The sequence below is a fragment of the Cornus florida genome, unplaced genomic scaffold, assembly GCF_030987335.1.
Source record: "Cornus florida cultivar Cherokee Brave unplaced genomic scaffold, ASM3098733v1 CherokeeBrave_3.0.0_Hap2_Chr11, whole genome shotgun sequence".
In the NCBI taxonomy this organism is placed as follows: Eukaryota; Viridiplantae; Streptophyta; class Magnoliopsida; order Cornales; family Cornaceae; genus Cornus; species Cornus florida.
In genome coordinates this window covers 76,531,799-76,549,420 of record NW_026775581.1, presented here as the reverse complement: position 1 = coordinate 76,549,420, position 17,622 = coordinate 76,531,799, and positions in this window count along the sequence as shown.

Sequence of the window (17,622 nt, the reverse complement as noted above, 5' to 3'; positions counted from 1 at the left end):
GGTAACTTTAGTATTAATAAATAATCTAATGTATATATTTTATTTAATTAATAAGGATATACATAGATTATATACGTAACATATTTTAAGTTACCTTTTTAATATTTTCATTTTATTTTTCTTTATTAAGTTGACTTGGATTGGGAAAAGGAATAGGGTTATTATTTAGCCTATAAATACACAACTATAGGTTGAAAAATGAGTGAAAATATTTCACGTAATATATTCTAGAGAGAGAGAGTTAGAAAGAGAAGGAGAAAGAGGAAGGAAGGAGGAGAAAACCCTTTAGAGATAAGATCTAGGAAAAAGAAGTTTAACTTTCAATCCGAAAGTTTAAGGTAAGTTCTTCTTCTATCTCTTTCCCTTTGATTCGTGTTTCTATACATGCCTAGGAAATTTCAGGATTTATTAAACACATAAAATTAAATAATTATGCATGTTTAATTGGATTAGAACATAGGTTTTATGAATTTGGTTCATATCTGTTCTTGTGTTTTGAATTGATAAATGCATAATTTTGATTTGATTTTCGGTGTAAATTTTTACATGTTTAAATTATGTACATTTCATATCGGTGGAATGATGGAACGTAGAAACATGCCTAGGATTCCTGAACATTAAATAGGAACTAGGTTTGGGTTTAAATAAATTTAAATAGACTCAATCATAATGATGCTTGCTATTTGAATGTTTTAAACAAACGAATGAATTTAATCTTTTAATATGTTTTAACAATTGAGATTAAATGTGTAGGATGAATTGGATATGGAGAATGCTTATTTGACGGTATAATAAAATATCATCATATGTATAAGATTCAGTTTATGTAGGACATATGATATAGGAAACTTAAATAAATAATAAGTCATTCCTATTTTGTGATAACTTGAAGTCATATTATCATAGTTATTTCTGGATTGTTTGATGTATTTCCTTAATCGTTACATCAATTGTTGAATTGTGTGATTTAATGCACCGGTATGGGACGGTGGCATTCTAGGGACGGATTAACTTATCAGTTAAGTCCTACCTATTTTATATAAGGGAATGGATTAACTAAAATGTTAAGTCCTACTTATATTCAAGTCAGGTGAGCTGAACAAGTTGAATGACTTGTGGATGATTAATTTATACCGGATAAGATGGTTACTAGATTATATATATATAAGTATGGTGCCATGATATGAGCTTGAGTCTCAGGATCAATGGTTAGGGTGCGTATATCGCCAGGGATGTGTAGTTAGATATAGTGTAGTTATGTACCCTGGTAGGTTTAGGTATTCATGCCCACTATATGTGCGTTTTGCATGTTACCTACTATTCAGGTTGAGATAACCCTATAGTCTAGTGAGGTTCTTTAGTGTGTATATATATATATATATATATATATACGGACTACTAGTTACTGCTGGATTGACTAGGATGTATACGTGTATCGGATCTTTGCTTGGACTGTAGTAGAGTAGAACTTGTTTGTGGGCCTGACCCACCATTATTTTTCAGGTGTTCGTCAGAAGTAGAGGTTGTTCGTGCTGAGCAGGGATCAGTCTACTTCATTCTTCCGATGCTACATAAAAGTTCCTTTACGATTCAGTTTCCTGATTTAGACAGTTATTGCTGTCATTTGTTTAGTTTGGATTTTCTAGGAGTCCACACAGTGTGGATTCCCGAGTTGTATTTTGGAGGATTAGTTGTATCAGAAGAGTTTATTAATTAATGAAAATATATTCTGAGGTTTATTATTAGATTATCGTTTTAGTTTCTTGTCAACATTTTATTTATTCTTCTTTATTCTTTTGTACTCTGTGTTCGTTTATTATCAATTTGTTTTGATATCCTCGGGTATTCGGGCGTAGGCCTGGCCAACCCGCATTCGAAAATCCGGGGGGTATCACATGTGCCAACAATAATACAGATAATAACTGAAAAACGAAGTAATATTTTCAATTACCCATGCAAACTTAGGATATATGTCCTAAGCACATCCTCCATGATCAAATATAATGTCTCGATCAAATCTCCCGTCTAAAGATGCGAAGCAAAGTTGGTGCTCCAACATCTTCAAAAAAATTCCTTTGACATAGCACATTTTCCTACTATAATGAGTAACCACATGCTATAACTCCGTTATCAGTGCAATGTAGAACTGATATGAAATGCCAAAGTAAACAATACTAGAATTAATGTCCACAAGCGAACTGGCTCTATCTACCATTCTTAATCCATATGGAATTAAAATTCCAACCAATGTTGGTAATTTCTACCAACCTTCCACTCCTGATTAGTCCCACTTCCGCTTTGATATAGGAAGTGGCTAAAACCTCTAATGATATCCAAGTATCAATATTCCACCTTGCTAACAAGTGATACACTTGGAGACAGTTATGTACATGTCCCTATCCGTACCGCTCACCAAAACTAACATTGTATGTCGTGATACAACTCATAACCATTTGATTGCACCGTAAAATTTATAAATTTTACATCCCAGTCACTCCGACCTTCCTAGCATCTTTAAGACAAACTACTAATCCTCCTTCAGTACCCTAAGTTCATCTGAGTAAGGTACTACCTCCTCCAGGGTCAGCTCCAATATTCTAAGTTGACCTCTTCAATTTCCTTGGTAACAACAAGTGTTATTTTTATACATGCTAAAACTCAACTGATTGTGCAAAAACCACTAAAGGTTCAATTACCATATCGGTTGATAAAATCATCCGCCTTTCTATTACTTCCACCAGACGAAACTTAATGCAAAGTGTGAATTACCACATCTATCCATCTAAGCCGTCTCGTGATCCATGCTATTCGTATGAACTGATATCTTACTAGTTCTAAAATAGACAAAAGGAAGCTGATTTAATTTTATCAGTCAAGCAATATCCCAACCAAAATCCTGACCCTTGTGTAGAATCAGCAATCTCTCAACTAAATCCGCATAAACTACTCTGTCATTCCCACTCTAGTATGAGAAATGGCTGTAAGGATCTAGCGATCTCTGATGGTCCATCTGGATTATCTAATAGATATCAGACTTTGAGACAAAATCACTGTGTCCCTTTTCCTGCTTGTCCTCCAAATATCTGCTTCATTTCGTGAAGCATCATGTGTCCACCAGAATAAATAAAGAACTAAGAGTTGTGAACCTCAATCTTTACATCCTTCGTCCGATTTATCTATAGAAAGTACCGTTAGTCTGGTACCACCAGCTTTCATCTACACCCATTGTTTAATTTGGAGCATCGTCTAAAGCTAACTCTGTACAAAATCTATACATTCTGATCCGTGATAAACTTACCAATATAGAAAGTCAATTGATAATTCTATTTATCAAAAATCAACTAACTACAACTTTTCAACATACATCATGCACCTCTTCTTTATTTAGGTGTTCGGTCTCACCTTCATGTTTTTAACATCCTACTTCTCTAACACAAGTTAGTGTCTATTAGACTTCCTGTCTAACTTCAAAAGAATACGGACTCTTTCCATCCTCAAAATAGTCAGATTTTTCCTAGCAACAACTATTTGTTGCGAACTGTGACTAAATTTTTTTCCATATTATTTATGCAAATGAAGAGACTTTGCTTCTTCCTCGATATGCAATCCTCGGCAACTCCTCCTAATGACACGCCCTCATGAATAAAATTCTTGATTAAGAATTGACTGATGACTAGTTAGTCCGTCTATTATCCTTAGTCGGTGTCATTCCAATAAGTACTTAAATCAATATAAAATCCTCCTGCCGACTTGGGAACAACTGTTGAAATTTCTAAGAAGATGTTCAACAAAGTCAGTACCTCCGATAAATCATCGTGGCGTTAAAATATATCAAACTAATATAGATTATTTGATTCATACTGCTGGTTTAATTATCCCATCCCGAAAACATACCATAAGTACACATGTCTAGGTTCAATAGATTGGCTAGAATTATGTATATCTACCAAATCCTATGATCACATGCTCACAATCCTAGCGTAAATAACGTTATTCTTCTAAAACAGTAGTTGGCTGATCATACACTTGTGTCCCCAACTAAACCACATTCCCAATTCTGAATAATTGACGAAAATGAAACACATAAGATACATACAATAAAATAAAATACAATCCTACTTAAAACATCATTATTTCTAGAAAATAAAGTCTCTTTTGGAATCAACCTTACCAGATTGGTTCAAAATTTCATTTTATAGTTTCATAGGTAATCATCCAACTTCGAAACATATCATTTAAACATAGCTTAAAAACAAAATCTATTTGCCTAAGCAAATACTAAAGGCTTAACCCTCATCTTCCTTATACGTGGAATGCAAATCGTCCATCGTAGCTTTATAAAGCAACTTAGAATGTCACAACCTAATCCCCATACTCTCCGGAACGTGATATAAAATCATTGCTTCTTTTCGATAAAAACTCCATCCGATCCTAAACTCCAGAAGAGTACTTTTTATCTACCTCTTTTAAAGGTAAAACGAAAGTTTAATTATATGTAGATTGATCCACACCAACTCTACTAGTATCATTCATTATACTACTAGCGAATAAGATCACTCTCGTGCTATCCTTCAACTTCAAGATTCAGTATCCCCTTTCTTGGATACGTTGAAATCTCCTCCATTAGCATCTCTTTCGGCCTCATCCTCTTCGATTTTCTCCTTTTTGAGAAAACTAAAATCGTATAGGCCCAAGATGCGGTGACTTATCACATACACCTAAATCCTTCATTGGCTTATACTTTTAAAAGTAGTGCCAACCAGAACGAAACCTTCGATCCCAAGTTCTGCTTCTAGCAAAGAACTTGATAACGTACTCCTTTACTCCTTTAGGTCGGTATCATTTTTGCCTTGGACCCCATCCTCCTCCTAGTGTCAACCATTCCATAACTATGGAATATAATTGACATCTGCTCCTCTTAACGAATCGTAAACAGAGTACAAAGAATCCTACTATGGTTCTAAGTTTTAAGAGATGCAACGCAGAAGTCATATAATGAAAGACACTCCTAAGGACACTAGAACCTAGAGTGCTCTGATACCAACTATGATACCCCTTGATTCTAGGGTCACGGGTAATCAAGTCCGAGCACAGATCCGAGGGATACCAAACAATTAATATGTAAAAAAATACGGAATACAAAAATGAAACAAGAATAAAATAATAAGCTGAAAGAATCCTAAATTAAAAAAATCCTCAAAATAATATACATTGATATAATATTAAACTTTCTAACTCCGTACAACTCGGGAATCCATTTAGTGAACCCCTGATAATCCTAAATGAAAGTAAAATACAGAACCAACATCCAAAACTAAAATAAGAACGGAAATCCTATGTAGTCGGAGGAGTGAGTGACTGTATCTGCTCAGCACGATCAAGCCCTAAGCCTGGAACTAAGGAACACCTGAAAAATAAGAGTGGGTCAGGCCCACATGCAAGTACTATCCTACTACAATTCATATAGAAATCCGATACGCAGATACATCCTAGATAGCTCAACAATAACTAGAACAGTCCATATATGTATCAATACACATTATAGGACGCTCACTAGACTATAGTGTAGTCTCAGCCCGAATAGAAGGTAACATGCAAATCGCACGTAACGTGGTCATGTATACCTAGACCTACCAGGAACATCAATTATGTCTAGTTACCCATCCTAGGTGATATACGCATCCTAACCATGATCTTGAGACTCACGCTCATATCACGGTACCATACGTATATGGATATAAATTCTTCCTAATACAGAAAAAAAAAAAAAAAAAAAACAAGCATCCGATATGTCGTTCAACTGTTTCTGAGCGAGAGTAGGCTCTCAAAAGTTAAGAGCCTGCTCTAAACACTTGGGAGCCTGCTCTATAAAAATGGGAGCCTGCTCTAAGGAGTTGGGAGCTGGCTCCACACTCCTTGGAGCCGGCTCAGTCATTAAGGGAGCTGGCTCCCTCATTCAGGGAGCCGTCTCTCTCCCTATGAGCCGTTATACCTGTTCTGGTCGTCTTCTTCGCCTCCGGCGCTATCTAAATCCTTTGTACTGCTTATATATATGTTATTAGGGTTCAATCTCAGTCCCAGATTAATCATAAAACATTGTTATACACCCACAACATGAATTGAACACAAGCTTTTAAAACAACGGCAGCAGGATTCAATTAGAAACTTTAAGAAAACTCAACCCAGTTTAATTCAACGAAATTAAATACAGTTTAAACATGCACAAAGATATGTTTTAGCATTAATTAACCCCTGGAGCCTACCCAGGCATGCACAAAACACAGGTTTAAGGGAAGGAGTTAGAATAAAGACTTGCCTTCGGTTTCAGTTTTGAAACCTTAAACCTCCGTCACTGATGATTCCGACGACCTTGATTGTTTTCATAGACCTCTTTTGCCCCTGGTTCGACCCACGAGCAAGCGTCAATTATCCCTCATTGGTTCAGCCTTTATCCCTAACCAAACCCTAACTTTCCTCTCTCTGGTTATCTCTCACAACTCTCTCTCTGTTCGTAAAACTGAATAGGGTTTTCTTAACCCTAGTACGACTTATACAATTATATTTATAGGCTTAACAAACAAAACCCTAATACAAATTATATTGAGAGAATGAGAAAGAAAATACAATTAATTATATAGCTAAGCCGGTTATAATAATTACGTGAACACCTAAAAACACACACAACCCTAATATGCTATACCAAAACTGATCCTAATTAATCAACAAATAAAAACAAATAATTAAATTGCCACATAAACATACAATTTCCACGTAAGCATACATTAACAATTAAAACAAATCATTTAATTAAAGAAAACAATTAATCAAATCAAAATGCAATTAAAACATTTAATTAAATACCGGGATTATCCTTTTAAAATTAGGGGTATTACACAGTCCAATTCTTATGAAAGAGATATTATTAAATTTTGGATGGCCCAATCCAGATCTAGAACTTGGACGGACCTTAATGGGCCTATGTTGGAACATATTTTGCTTTTGCGTTTTGTTTTTACCCCAAACAAGACAAGTGTTTTATTGTACAATGTTTTGAATAATAATCGAAAGTATGTTTGGTAATGCCTATTTGTTACAAAAATTTTTGTAAATAAAAACATAAAATAGGTTTGGAAAGAAAGTGTTGCAAGTTTACAAAATATAATGGCTAGTTTAAAAATGTCATTTCAAAGTTTTTCAAAAATAAAAATAAAAAAATTTGTATTGTTCATTACTGTAGTAGCTGTTGCTATAGTGCGTAAACATGTAAAAACATGAAATTGGTGTTTTGACTTTTGGCTCTCGGCATTGTACAAAACAAAATATTTTTTATCATACGTGTTTTTTTCATTGTTTACTGATACAGTACCCAACAAAAACAAAAACACCAAAAACAAATTTATACCAAATAGGCACTAAAGTGCTCGCATGTTATAATCGTTTAGTGTGCAGTAATGGAATGGAATGACCATTGAATTGCCATTTCTGAAAATTCAATCCACAACTAAACCTATAGAATGACCATTTCATTCTAAAGTAATTTTTTTTACAAAAATCAACTTTCCAAAAAACTTCATGTTGTCCAAAACCACCACCATCACCGCCACCTTACACCATTACTACCTCCATTGTCTTTCACCACCATTGTTGCATTCTTTAACCGCCACGCCGCCGCCGCTTGCACTACCTTCCACCACCGCCACCTCCATCGTTACCACCACCGCCACCTCCGACTTCTACCACTGCCACTATCTTTCACTGCCACCTTCATTGCCTTCCATCACCACTGTCACCATTACCACCACCACTGACTTTCACCACCGCCACCGCCTTTCACCATCGCCTCCACTGACTTCCACCACCACCACCTACACCATTTCCGCCTTCCACTACCATTGTCTTCCACCACTACCACCACCGCTTTTGCCATTGCCTTCCTCCAACACCACCACTATTGTTTTCCACCTCTACCACCATCGTCGACTAACATCCACTGCCATCATTTCATTTAAGATAATTATAAAATTTTGTTATTTTGTTGATTTAATTAATTTGTCACTAACTGGGGTATTTTGGATAATTCAATTTGAAATTCGTTTAATTTTAAAATTTAAATTGGTGTAACCAAATATTAAAATGGTTATTTTAATTTACATTCTGTAATACCCCTAATTTTAAAAGGATAGTCTCAGTATTTCTTTTATGGTTTTCTTGGATTTTTAAATTCATTATGTGTTTATTTGGTTTTTTTGTTTGATTGGTTAATTGTTTAATTGATTTATTTGTTTAATTGACATTATTTGTTTAATTGAAATTATATGTTTAGGTGGACTTGAATTAAATGTTTAAATTATTTGTATTTTAAGGATGGGATTGGATAATATAGATTAATGGATACGGTTGGAGGGTTATACATATGGGTGCGATACCCATGGAGGGTTATACATATATATACGGGTATATATGTATCTAAGGGTGGTTTAATTATTAATTATTATTAATGGTTAAATTAGTGTCATTATTCGGTATAGGACATTATATGTATATATAATTATATTTTATTTTATTTTGTTTTCCTTAAGTTCAAAGACTTGGAATGAAAGAAGGATTAGGGTTTGTATAAGCCTATATAAATATATGTGTTATGGCTGTCAAGGGTTAGAAACCCTATTCATGTAAACATAGTGGCGGAGAAATACAGAGAAGTTTGAGAGAAACTGAGAGAGGGAGAATTAGGGTTTGGTTAGGAACAAGGGCTGATTAAAGGAGGGGTTATTGACGCTTGCTCGTGGGTTGAACCAGAAGCAACGGAGGGTCTATGAAAGCAACCAAGGTCGCCAAATTTATCGGTAAAGAAGGTTTAAGGTTTCAAAACTGAAATTAAAAGCAAATTCTTTCTCTAACTCTTTCCCTTAGACTTGTGTTCTATGCATGCCTAGATACTCTCCAGGAATTAAACGGACATTAAAATTGATTTAGTATGCATGTTATTCAGAGCTTAAACTATTGTTACATGTTATTAATTGAGATTGAATTATTGTATCAATTGTTTCGTATTATGTACTTTAATTGTTGTTAATGATGCATACTATGTTTTAAAAGTTTTTGAGATAATTTTGGGACATAGATTGATCTCTGAGAACCTAAACAAAACATTATAGAGGGTTTTTACCATCATCAGAAGTGAGGAAGATGATAGGACGTAAGGGTAGAGGTGGCTCTCAAAGGGATAGAGCCGACTCCCTTTATTTTTTTACTTAAGGCTCTCTAGGAGGGAGAGAGCCGGCTCTCTAATGGAGGGAGCCGGCTCTATTAGAGAGAAAGCTAGCTCTCCACGAAGGAGAGTCGGCTCCATCAAGGGAGAGCCGGTTCCCTCTTGCGGGGAGGTGGCTCCCCTTTTGTAAATACACCGGTTGGTGTATTTTGACAGGTTTTTGTGTTTCAGGGGCTCTAGTGTGATTTTGGAACTTGTTTGGATGGTTTTAAATAATTTAAATAAGCATGATAAAATCCCAAATGATTAATCTATGCTATGAACTTGAACATCATGAGATTTAAAACTAAATTTGCATGTTATTAATGGTGTTGAAGGATTTAATTGCTTGCTGTCATGCTAGCGAGTTAAATGGATGGTTATAAATTTACGCTTGTATTTTACAGTATAATGTGCTCAGTAGATATCTAATTTTTCATTATACTCATCTCTGGATTTTAATTGAATGATTATATTTATTTATGTCCTGTCAATTATATGGATTTTGCGTATTGTATCACTGGTATGGGACGGTGGCATACTAAGGACGAATTAGTTCAAAATACTAAATCCTACCTACTCTGGAATAAGGGAATGGGTTAACTATAAGGTTAAATCCTACTTATATGTCGTGTCAAGGCAACGAACAGTTGAGTGGCACTACTTTGGTTGTGGATGGATTTTAAATAATATATTTGTGGTACCACGATATGAGCTTGAGTCTCAGGATCGATGGTTAGGAAGCGTATATGCATTAGGATGTATAGTTGGCTATGATGGTAGAGGTGTACCCTGTTAGTTCTAGGTACTCATGCCCACTTCAGGTGCGTTTTGCATGTTGCTTACTAGTTAGATTGATACCACCTAGTAGTCCAGTAAGAGTCCCTTAGTGTGGATATACTTATTTATGGACTAGTTAGTTATTTTTGAGTTGTATAGGATGTATCTGCGTATCGGGTATCTGTTTGGATTGTAGTTAGAGTAGAACTTGTTCGTGGTCTTGACCCACTATTATTTTTCAGGTATCGGACAGTTCCAGTCTTTGAGCTTATTCGTGCTGAGCAGAGACGGTCACTCATTCTTCTGACTACGTAGGCCTGCTATTTATGTTTTAGTTTTGGATTTCTTGTTTAGTTCAGTTATTTTCAGTTGTGATTTTTATTAGGGGTACACTCGATGGATTCCCGAGTTATTCTATTATTGGAGGATTTTATGAAATATATTGGAGGATTATTCAATTAGCATTTTTAAGGATTATTATTTAGAATTTTTTTCAGCTTAATTATTTATTCTTTATTTCATTTGTACTCATGCTTGTTTAAATACTTAATTGTTTGGTATCCCTCGAATCTGTGTTCGGACTTAATCACCCATGGCTCTTGAATCGAGGAATATCACACATTCCTACCCAATTCATATTTGCAACCAAATAATAGAATGGGAATGGTCATTTTATTCCATTCTCACTTGTATTTCACTCTATTTTTTTTTTTTTCCTTCCGTGATTCAAATGAACAGAGTCCAATAAAGACTAGGGTAAAGAGCAAAAAACCCTATCAACTATAGGCGTTTTGCAAATAAACCCCCTAAACTACAAGAAACTCCCTTGAACTATTAATTTGTTGTAATTTAGGATAATTCGGCAGTTGGGTTTATTGGAAAAATCAAAAGATAATTGTACCAGTCACTAAAACTACGTCGTTTTAACACTTATACACTTACTTGTATGATGTGGCAATTGTAATCTCAAAGACCAATTACAACATGACACCTCACCCAGTACTATTCTCCTATTTTCTCTCTACCACCATCAAATCCATCAACATCAATCCGGTCAAAACCCGGTCTCCCATTCTCTCTCTACAAACATCGATGCCTCTTCCACATTCTCTTTCTACAAACATAATCTAATAAAAACTTAATATCTCCCGTATATATATATAAGCATCCTTTGTGTGTGTTTATACACACACACACACACACAAAGAGATAAAAAGAAGGCTCTGACAAGTTACCAGCTTCATGATCGATTTGCTCCCTCTGTAAACTCGACAACCTCACCACCATCGGGATCGCCTACTGAAAAGCAATTTTGGGGCGAAATTTCGGTGTGCATGAACAAACCCAACTACGACAAAGATTTGGCAAGGAACATGATGGTGAGAGATTCCGATGGCAACAGCAAGAAATTCTTTTTTTCCTTTTTTCTATCTCTAGACTTTGGTAACAACAACAACGATAAATGCTTGATAATCTACGATGGCGATGACGATGGTTGTGATAAGACTGTGATGGTGTTTCGACGGTGAACACTTTTTCTAAAAATTCTTCAATTATCGGGGCAATCTGTTATTGAGGAGTTACACAATCACATGAGCAATATATATATAGGCAAAGGAAGGGAAAGAGACCGCATGACGAACAATAATTTTTATTTTTTATATCATAAGCTTGAAGAAGATGAACAATAATTTATAATTTTGGGGGAATATAAATAGGGCTTGTGGGTTAAGGTAATAAATGGGCAATTTAGTATTTTTGTATTATAAGGGTTATATAGTCATTTAGAAAAGAAAAAAAACGTGGCACACGCGCATAATGACGGTCAAAAAAATTTCTGCCAATGACTAGACTGGGTTAATTGCAACCAAGTTGCTTAGTTCGGGGGTTATTTGCATTTTTTGTACTTCAGGGAGGTTTATTGCATTTTGGCCCGTAGTTGAGGAGGGGGAGGGGGGTACATGCGTGTAACAATGGTAAAAAAAAATTTGTTGGTGACCGAACTGGGTTAATTGCAACCAAGTTGCTTAGTTCAAGGGGTTATTTGCATTTTTTGTACTTGGGTTGACCATATAATTTTTTTTATGGGTAGTGTGATTCTCACAAACAAATTGATACTAAATCATGCCAATATCTTGTTTTGGGAAAGATAAAAAAATATTAAGAATGTATTATTTTATAAGTATTTCCTTTTTACTTGGAATATGAATTATAGATCAATTTTTAGGCCTACTCAAGAAGCTGAGTGGCCCCTCCCTTACATCAATTTTTTTATAAAACTTTAAAAAGTTACGAAAATTTTAGTTATTAATTATAAATTTAGAATTTCTTTGATTCTTTTTTAAATGTATGTCCCTCACTTAATCTTTTACTCTGCTTTAAATAGCACTTATTCTTTTAAGTGGTATCAATGTTGCATTGTAACGCAGATGACTCGAAAGTTCAGTTCGACTAATTTGACTTCTAACACTTTTTGCCTTGAAAAAAAAAAATTATGTCATTTTAATACTATAGATGCCGCAAAAAAAAAAAAAAAAAAAAAAAAAAAAAAATCAACCGTGATCCAACTTTATAAATTATGGATGATAGCAGGAATGTAACGGCCCTCACCCCACCAGACAACATTGTCCGCTTTTGATTTATCCCGAATTTAACACTTTACATTTTCACACCCAGGCAATATGGGACTTGTGAGCGTACGTAACTCGCTCCAGAACCTTGGCTCCCGCCCACTGAGCCTTACCATCAAAACAATAAACAAATAAATAAAATAAAAATCATAATCAATTGAGTATCGTGATAAGAAGGCTAAAAGCCGAAGAAGTTGAATTAGATATGGGGTGGGCCTTGACTCGAGGGGTTGCTTGTGAGGGTGAGGCTCCTCAAAAGAAAGAAAATTTCCTCACGGGGCTGCAACCAACAAAAACCAAGGGGTATGTACATTATTGAGTGGGACTGTTTGGGCCCACTATGTGTGCATTTAAACCCTCTAGCAACTTTAGTGTGGGCTTGGAAAGCATCTCCAATCACATGGGCCTGGATGGTGATTGTGTGATGCAGTGTAATTCATTCAGGTCAATATCTGCCACACTTTTTGTAATCCAACTTGTAATCTTGTTTGTATTCAATTCTTCCTTCGTCTGTCTTCTTTTCTTTTCTTTTCTTCATTTTTTTTTTTAAATTTTTAAAATTTTTTAATGTATGTTGATCATCAATTTTGACAAATTTTTTTTTATATAAAAATTTCAAAATACTCTTAATATACTTTTAAAAATTCAAGTCAGTGTTTTTTTATTTTATTTTGTCTTAATGACATTTTAGATATTTCAATATTAAAATTGACAAAATGTCATTTTTTGTTTACTTTGAAAAAATGTAAGGAGTTTTTTTTACCACAACATGAAATTTTCAAATACTAAGAATTTATATGCACACACAAATAACAAATTTTTTTTTTTTTTTTTTTTCACATCGAATTGCTTAATTTTTCAAATTAAACAAATAATAACATTTTATCAATTTGAAGACTGAAATACTTAAAATGCCCTTAAGACAAAATAAAATTAAAAAAACCCTGACTTCAGTTTTATGGGTATATTGAGAATATCTTGGGTTTCTTTAATAGAAAACTTGTCAAAGCTGACTGTCAACATATATTATGGAATAATTTGTACATAATTTTAAATATTAGCAATTTATATGCACATACTAAATAACAGAATTATAATAATTATTTTTTTGCACATTTTTTGTATTGCAGTAGGATTTTCGCACTTTGTTCTTAGAGACTTGAGTCCTGACAACCTCATTCACAGTGAAAAAAAAAAGGAGGAAGTGTGAGGAAAAATGACAAGAAGATATTGGAACAAATCAACTCCACGATGCATCATTCCACATCAACAAAACCTAAAATTAAAATTATCATTAACTTTTAATCTCCCTTTGCTTTCATCACCAATTAATAATTGATATATATAATGCACATCTCTGCAACTCCATTGAACCCATTTAAATTGGTTAATCACTTACTCTTACCATGTTTAAAACATTAGAATATCGATCAAATAATTAGGTTGGTTACTCCATTACTTTAAAAAATCAATGTCATCTCCACCAATATATATATTACATTGAAAGCCACCAATGCAAGACATATAAAACACCATCCCATAGGTGAAAAAACAATAACAGGATTGAGAGAGAAGCACAAAGACATATAGGAAGTGTTAATGGTGACTTGTAACAAGGTTGATTTGTCCCATATTGAATTTGGATGAAAAAAATAATTGAGTATAAAAAAGTTGGCATGTAACACTACACAATAGTTTGCGTTTTTGGGTAAATAAGTAAGCGCTCACATGTTACAGTTGGTATAAGAGTCAGACCTAATCCTTAATCTGATGCTACGTCAAGCGCCCAACCCGGAAGGTGTCTGGGTGAGCCACCCTGGGTAGGCAAGGTGGCCCGAGTCGCAATAAGGGTGTTGCGAGTTTGGGTGGGGGAAAAATAAGGTCATTTGTCCCATATCGGATCTGGATGAAAAAATGATTAGGTATAAACGGGTAGGGTATACAGCACTATTCAATAGTTTGAGTTTTTGTGTATAAGCGTCCACTCGTTACATTAATAGTATAGAAACGATAATAGAAATTAAAAAACTTAGACGACGATGAAAGAAAGAGTGATAAAAGGAGACGATTTAAAATGTAAATTCCACCAATAAAACGTCTTTTAGTCGTCACAAGAGTTATAAGCTCTCCTTATTTAATATATGAAAATGTAAGTGAATCATTTAATATTTTTTTTAATTCAGTAGTTAAATATGGAGAACTCTGGACAGAGGAGCTCTTTGGAGCATTAGGGCCTGCTTGGTTTGTAATCCTAAGAACATATTTCTATTTTAAGATAACAGACAACTGTATACAAAACTCTGTTTGATTTAGTTTTTTGAAAATTCAGTTTTAAAAAGGTCTGTATTTAGAAAACTGTCTTTTATAGTTATTTGAAAATAATTTTTATTTTTTAAATTTTTAAGAACTATTTTTAGAGTTACAAACCAAACACGACTTACTTATTTTTTATTTTATTTTATTTTTTGGTTTTTGATTTTTTAAGCCACAAGCTATTGTCATCGAAAACCAGAAAAGTCAACTTTTGGGGAAAAAAAATCACAATGTCACATTTGGTAGTATTTCTTTACTTTTTATTTTATTATTATAGTAGGTGGAGAGTTTAAATCTCATACTGCAAAATGAGTGTGGTAATTTATTGCTAAGGTTAAAAAATCTGAAACTAATTCGGACCAGAGAATTGGAATCGAGAAAATTGGGTCGTCATATTTATTTATTTATTTATTGACTTGCTTGACAAGTGGCATCCGTATTATTTGTTGAATAAAATGTAAAAGAAAAGCTGACCAAAGCATCTTCATCGATGAGATCACTTTTATTTTTAGTAAAGGCTTAAACTTCAACCTTTTACTTTAAATGGTTAAAAAATATCGTTAACCTATGTGATTCCAAAGATAGAATTGGTGCAAAACCAGTGGACAGAGGTGGATGATTAAAAACACCTGATAGGCTTGGCTTCTTTCATTTGTTGGCCAACTTTTGTTTTATAAGATTATGTGCAGACAAATAATATGATAAATTAATCGAACAATCGTTATCTTATTCACCTAATTAACATTAATTCCTAAGACATTATTGTGGGTGATGATGCAATTGGTTCCTCCACGTACTTCCGCAAGATATGCTTCTTTTCGAAAGTGATTACGTTTTTAACATAGGAATATCCGAATACAAACATACTAAGATGAACAAATTAGGGTTACTTACCAAAAAAAGAAAAAGAAAAAAGAAGAAGTTATCAAATACAATGCATCTCCTTTTTTAACATTATAAAAGAATTTTAGATATATTTGGCAAAAGCAGCTTTCTGCAACTTAATTTACAAGTTATGGTTTATGATAAGATACATTTGGTACGTCTTATATTCTATCCAAAGTAACAGTACGACATTAATAATGCACAGCATCACTAATATAATATGTGTGTGTATATATATAACTGCCACTTGATTGTATATGGGACCCGAAAATAACGCGCACTAAGTGGGTGATACGAGGTGAGCTGGTGGCCCAGTGGTTGGGCACTCATGGGGTGATACAAATTACAATCATCAACGTTGCTGACCTTAGGCTTTGTTTGGATTGAGGGAATTGGAGAGATTTGAAGAGAAAAGAAAGGGAAGGGTAGAGTTTAGTGTGTTTGGGTGGAAGGAATTGAGAAAAAAAAAAATGATTTGGAAGGATTTGGAGGGATAAGCTATCCCTCCAAATCCCTTCAGCACAGTAAAAACAAATCCTCTAAAAGTTGAGAAGATTTAAGGGGAAAGGATAACAAAGACAGAATTAGCCTTCCAATTTCTATATACAATTTAGGGCAGCAGCTTCTCAATCCTCTTCTCTCGCATCTGCAAAGCGCCGCTCCTCTTCTCTTACTTCTCCAACAAAAACTCACCTGCTTTCTCTCATCAAGGTATTAACCTCTTCTCTTGCGTCTCCAACAAAAACTCACCTGCACTCTCATGGGATCATACATCGTGATCTGAAACCTGGTAATTCCTTCATTTCCAATGTTGGTGCATTGAATTCATGCGGTATAAAAATGTTATGCATGAGAAATCGGATTCATGGAAATGTCTTATTCTCAAGCAAGCAAACTTGTATGAACATTCATGTTGAAAGATATCAGCTATGATTTTTTTTTTTTTTTTAAAGAATTCAAACACGCTAGTTTGTAGCTTTGCATGATGGAATCTATGTAGTTACTGAATAATTGATATAATACCCAATTTATAAAATAGTACGAGGAAAAAGAGTCAAATGCTAGAAAAGGCCTTTGGATTCAATTTCGATATTTTGAAACTGGAAGATCCATCAGTTCACACTTCCGGATCATTGTAGAGTTTCTGAAGTACTTCATTGAAATCACTTCCAATCATTGCTTTTGCTCCCTGTTAAAAGTTCATAGATGCATTTTTGTAGGTCTCTGCTGACTTGAGTCTTGTTTATGAATCGTTTATATAAAGGCTCTAGAGAGATCAGAGTATGACCAAAGTATGAAATAAAGTAGCAAATGTATATTCATAGATTTGGTGATTTATTTCTATTAATAGTGCTTTCTTTGTATCCAATGCTTAGTAGTTATGCACCGATTCTTGGCATGTAAAAGGTGAAAGTTTCAGAGACTTATGTGTGCATTTCGTTTTGTGGTAATGACTTCGTTCTAAAAATTCCGATATTATAGGAAGGACAGATTTAAACACATCTCATGGTTCTGGCAAATTGAACACTATTACAGGTACTTGGGAGCATAGGTAAAGGGTTTGGAGTCTTTCGGTGGCTGATTTCACCCTTCATCCTTTAAAAATAAATAATTAAATAAATAAACAATTATGAGTAAAACAAATAGTTTTACCCTTAATGTTTCAAATTGAATACTGTTACAAAAAATCTCAGTTTTAAAAGAATAAAAACAATTTTTAAAAAAAAATATATATAATAATCATTAATTATCACGACTGTATGA